We start from the raw sequence: 6,773 nt of genomic DNA on the forward strand, positions 1-6,773 counted from the left end.
AATATTTAAATGATAAAAAAAATTATACGTTCGGAAGTTGTACATGAATTGTTTTCGTGTAAGCTTCTGTATTAGTAATACACGTCATCTAAATTACCCTTCTTCGTGTCAATGATAAAACGTGAGAAACATTGCATTAGGACAATTAAACAGACCGAAGTAATGCCGTAAAATGAAGAAGTCGAGCTGAATAAATCCCATACGTTATTTATGTTAGCGTTTATTTGTGTCCAAGAGGTTTTGCTTTCCTGACTCCTGCAGAGAATTACTGGAACCATAAGAGCAAGAGAAGAAATCGATAACAAACTACACGGTAAAGGCTCGAATAAGTGTAGAATGAAACAGAGATAAGAGGATAAGATTTAATTATATTACTTTACAGTAAAGTGTATACATTCTAGTAAACGTAGTTAAATATTTATGATACACTAATTAATCAAAAATCTTACGATTATTAATCGATTATTTGTTTCTAATTAAATTGCTTTTAAATTGTAAATTTCGTGATTAAGTCTGTAAAAATTGTGTAAAATTATACTGTATATCTACGAAATAAAATAAAATATTCTTGTTTCTTTTGTTGTCTCATCAACAGTTATAATACTTGTAATATAAATATTATCCAAAGACAAGAGCAGACATATTTCAATAACTATTTTTCGCCAGGGAATACTGCTTGTATATCGTATTTCAGACACGAAAGAAATTTTTCCTGACGTCTAATTATCTTTCTAGGGAAGAACCAGGAACATTTGATACCTTGCAAAACATAAAAACATATTTCAAATAATTTTTATGTTTACGGATTCATTAGAGCTGAAGTTTCTTAGTTTTAATAGCATAATTACGCGACTAATTGAAAGAAAAGCGTACAGAAGAGATTTTAATGAAAAAATATGTTTTTAATACTTTCTTTTCGAGATTATAAATATGAATTTAAAATATTAACAAAGGTTTTAATATAAATTTTAAATTTTTTAATATAGAGAACTCATCGTTCCATTCATTATACTAATATTCGTAACGATTATCTTAATGACATAGTACACTTTTATTAGCATTATAATGTTCTAACACGAAGGATAGTAGTGGAAAGGAAATACATTTTATCATCTTCACACTGAAAGATCAATAAAAGTTTGAAGTTATATTCCATTAAGACAGATCTATCAACGGAAACGATGAAAACAAGTTTTGCCCAACCGAACTGAACCCAAAGTCATGCTCACATGACCTCAGAACCGAACATCGACTTGTCATCAACAGGCCAAGAACAATGTTCTATTGCTACAATCAATAATCCAGTTTGTGTGTTCTCTTGGGTGATATGTCTAATGCTTTTACTTGTAGAGAAAAATCTCTGTCATACCCACTCCACTTTTGTTCACCATCTGGGAATTTCTGCCATTTAATATATTGAATATGCTTTCACGTAAACAATTTTTTCAGCTATTATAATTCCATTAAATGACTTTTAATAATGCTTAATGATTATTATTTTAGAACATTTTTCAAATATATATATATATATTTTTTTTCAATTTCCAATTTTCTGATGATACCAAATTTTAATACATAAAAATCACGAACCAGTAAGGATATTAGTAGGTATCTTTAACACATAAAAAATCAGTATAGATACATTTTTAGTTTTCATGTAAAATACGTAATATTTTCATATTTCTATGTTAAGTTTTAGTTTTTTTTATGGATATTACTTTTTAGATAGTAACACCAGTAAATGTTTATTTGTGATAAGAACTTTCATTGGATGTATCAAGAAACTTTGAAAGATTTGGACCTTCAATCCGGATAGGAAGTTCAGTTTCAATGTGTAGCACCACAGAATTTTTATATAAACATGGAGCCGGAAAGGATTTACCAATGTGAAATCATCGAACATCAAAAATATAACACGATCCTAAATTTTTTTGGTAAAAAAAACAACGTTAGAGATTAGGAAGAATTCGATTTTTCTATGAAAATCGATTTGTTTCTGACTCTTTCATCACACGAGCATCAGGTGGACTCTGATAAGATATCTCGCTTTTCTCTTGACTTAGTTAACAAATTTAAATCACAATTTAGTTTAATTTAACTTAGAAAACACTCTAATATCACAATACAGAAAAAAACCATCAAAATAACTCTTAAAATTCAAATTAAAACCATTATTTTTACAGCTAGAAATTATCATTAAAACACGTTAATGATAGAAATTAATCAATATTTATGTATTAAGTAGATGAATAAAGATGATTTTTTATTAATTAATTTTTTTATTTTTCTAAGAAACTTAATAAATTTTACTTAATTTAATAGGATTTAAATTTTTTTTTATTTTTTTAAATTTTAAATCCTCCTAAATTAAGTAAAATATTCAATCATTTTCTTAAAGATTAAATTTTATCTCTGGTAAAATACATTTTATTAATAATAATTTATGAATTAGAAAAAAATATATAGTGCATTTTTTACGATCGGTCTTAAATTGATAAATTCATAATACTGAACTGGAATCATTAAAATTGATAGATTTATTGAGAATAAACGTCAACGCAACATCGAAACTCATTAATCAGTTGTAACATTTGTGTACAATGTATACGCATTTACTACATTATTCATAAAATGTTCTAATTTAGGAAATAGTAAAAGTCATAATATATATATATAAAAAAAAAAAAATTCCTGCATTCATAAAAAAAATATCTAACTATATTTAGAAAACATCATTCTCAAATCAGAAGCTAATAAAAGGCATGACAAGACTCATAAAGGGACACGCCATTGAGTCAGGCAATACTTAACAGAACATTAAGTTAAAAAAAAAATGCACATTATGATACGATCCACACCTTTAAAATATTCGAAAAAAATATTTTCTAATGAGCTTTAAAGTTTTTATTTATTTTAATTTAAATATATAGAAAAAATATATATATAAAGTTTTATTGCTATTAATATTGTAGAGAATCGTAGCAATGAATTTATTTAAATTAAATTTTCTTTACCCCACTATCTTCGATAACATTTAACTTAATGGATTTTAAATATCTAATTTACATTTTAACCGATCAATAAGGCTTTTATATCCCTTTTAAAATTGTTTTCTGCGAATCGAATTACAAAGCTAGTATTCATATAAGCGTAAACATATATTTTTCTTTTAAAATTATAGTTGTTGTTTTGCTCTTTTATTTAGGCTAATTACTATTATAAAAATCTGTAATTTAATACCTTAAAATAATGCCAAGGATAGCAAAATCGAATCAGTATCTGCCATCTATCGAACTGTTTCTACACTACTAAATTTTTATGCATTATTTTCCTGATAAGACATTTAACACGATTTCTATTATAATTTTATTTTTAATTGCGTTTAAAAATTATTTTTTAACAATAAACGATATTAAATGAAATTTACAATATTTTTAATTGACATTAAACTGAAATTGACATTTAAAATTTCAGTTTAATGCCAATGTAATTAAACAGATTTAAAATTAAATCTGTTTCATTATTGTAATTGAGTATTTTTTTAAATGTCATTAACTTACGTAAATGACGATTAATTTTTATTCTAGATATTTTTAAAATGCTATAAACATTGAGAACATGGCTCCACCTAGAGAAATATTTTGTAACTAAAATTGAACAATATATATTTATATTTATTCAAACTGATAGATGATATTTGTTTTAATATGTTTAAAATTCAATTACAATATTAAAAATTAGCTAAAATATTAATTAAGTTTAATTAATTATCAAACATGAATAGAAATATTATTAAAATTTATTTGATAATTTATATCAAGTATATTATTAAGCAGTATCGTATAAACATGATAACAACCATATTAAACTACGGTTAATTTATAAGTCTATTATCTCTTAGTGTAAATGTTAATAGACACAAACACAACATAAGTAATTATATTCTGTTGATAATATAGTTAGCTCCCATGAGTAACATCGTTAGGAAAGTATCATTGTTAGAGATAATGACTTTCCCTGTAATCTGTAAATATATATGTGTGTGTGTATATATGTGTATGAGTTTATTATGTGCTTTATGAAGTTGTGCAATTATCTATAGACAACTTTTTTATAATATTACTGTATTTTCATCAAAGTTAAGACGTTTTCATTCAGCTTTATAGAATACCATGCATTATATATAACTATTATAAAACTTATTACACGTAATCTAAAGTATTAATAAAAAAATTTTATGTCTGATTATATATAATATGAACTATAATAAAGTTTTTACATTTTTTAATACAAAATTTAAATATAAACTAACAATACAAATTTCCATTGTATGGTAATGTGGCGCCATCTAACTTCTATAATAAGTATTATATTATTTATTAATTTTATTTAAGTGTTAAATACATATAAACAATTCCTAAAAGTATTAATAACTTAAAATATTTTATGTTAATTGTTGCTATTTATATTTTTTAAACTTAAATTTATTTTTTTAAAGATGTTAAAAGCTTTCAAATTGAAGAATGAATTCATTAAAGTAATTCCCCATCTCAAATTGTATAACCGCAAAACCATTCTCATTAACCCATTTCTAAATCAAAATCTTTTGGAAGTGAATAATGGGTTTCATCTATTGCCAATTAAACGGCATTTGCTATTACAGCTAAAGAGAAAACTTGTTACTAGTCTAATTACATTCGTAACAACCAATATCTGTGCACACTTTACGAAAGATTACATTCAACTGATTTAAAGAGACAATGCATGACTGAAGCCCTAATTTGTCTATTTTATTAATTTAACTTTACTTTTAGGAAACTTTTACTGAGTTTAAATTTTATTCTTATAGGCTACTCTACAATATGTAATATGTTAATACAATTTTGAAATACTTTCAATTTAGTTTTCCCCTTGCGTAATTATTAAAATTACGAAATTTATTTCCTAAATTATTAATTTTATTAACAAATTTAGATGTAATAATAAATAAGCAACACCTATAGAAAATGAATGGTGCGCAGTATTAGTACTTATCGATCTCCGTTAATTTCTTCATCAGACAGCATAGCTCGTTATTTAAGTAACATTATAAAATGCCATTATCATTAAGAAGTAGGAAATGTTACGCCCTAGTGCCTTTTAACTATATCAAATTCATTCAAATTGTTCATGATTTAATAATTAACTTTATATAAGCCGCTTAATCATCCGGACTACAGAATTAGGTTACACCTTAAGAATAAATTGAAAACACACGTCAAAGAGGAAATATAAAAATCACCACCCTACTATTGAAAGCTGAAATGACACAGAAAAATATAAAATTATCGAATACAGGAATCATAAGAGGTAAACGGAAACATTCCCAATCCTGCAAGTGAAGGAAGCAACAAATGAGTTTTCGATCTATTGGCTTAAATGTACTAGAAAAAAATCTGCCCTCAGATTGTTTCCATCAAGAGAGTATGTTACACATCTTCACCCCTGGAGTCTAGTAAAAATACTCAGTAAGCAAAGTTCAGGGGCAAAGTGGAATAGGGGGTAAGATTGTTTGTTGAATTCTTTCCTCCTACAATATATGTCCGAAGTGAGTTGACCGGAATGCGCTGTATTGATAAACCATTTATCGTTGCCCAGAGCAAATTTCCGGGCATGGTTTGGACAAGGAAAGGAAAAAAATCGTCCTGCAAAGTTATTTACAGTAGCTTGGACACTTACGATATGACTGTAATGCAGTCGTTGTCGAGTTTGAATGGTTAAGCAGCCACTTATTCAGAGGAAGAGAGACATGTAAAAGTAATCATTTATTCCTATTTATTCTTTAATGTGATATTTTACTTTGATATCAATACAACTTTTATCTACTTTAAGAGTTTTCGTAAAAATATTTATTAAAGTTTTACTGTTGTATTTATAAAAAGAAGTTTTTTCAAAAGAAAAAAAAATAAAAGTAAAAGAAATTTTAAAATATAAGTTATAAAGTTAGAGATAAAAATTTAATCTTTGGTATATTTTTATTATATCTTTTATATTTTACGTTTATCAAAACTATAATGGTCCAAATCAATAATAATTTTTTAAACATTCTCATAAAAATGATCATTCATATTTAAATTTAAATACTCTTATTAACTGTAAGAAGTTATTTAATCGAACGTAAGTTATTTAATTCGTAATTATATACAGAGTGGCCCAAAACTCAGTTACCTTGTTATGTTTTCAGTGCTTCAGACATACTTATAATTAAATCGTAAGCTGGGTTTAAAGCAGTTTTATTCAATTTAGTGTTTACAATTGTTAACTGACTTTTCGGCCATTCTACGTAATAATTACAATTATTTCTAGCAATTAATTCAAACTTTTTAAAATCGCTTAACGATAAATTAAATTTTTATAAATATGCGTGTATAAAAAATATATATTTTTTAAGTTTATAATTATAAATTTCAATACAGATTAATATTTAAATCAATAAAATTTTAAAATTATAAAGGTTAAAATTTATATATCTTCACCTCAAAAGATGGCAGCACAAACTTACTTTACTAAACAAAGGGTGGTATTGTTATACATTCTACACCCATATAAATGTTTTTTTTTCTTTTTTTTAATTTATTTATATAATAAATTATTTAACGTTTATAACATAATATAAATTTATTTTAAAAATATATTTGTTTATAACTTTAATTTATGCTTATTATTAATTTATTTTAATGGGTCTTACGCTCTTTATGGATGTATAAAATAATATAAATTATATTTTTTTTATA

This window comes from Centruroides sculpturatus, unplaced genomic scaffold, assembly GCF_000671375.1.
Source record: "Centruroides sculpturatus isolate CEXI.00-Female unplaced genomic scaffold, Cexi_2.0 scaffold1421, whole genome shotgun sequence".
Taxonomy (NCBI): Eukaryota; Metazoa; Arthropoda; class Arachnida; order Scorpiones; family Buthidae; genus Centruroides; species Centruroides sculpturatus.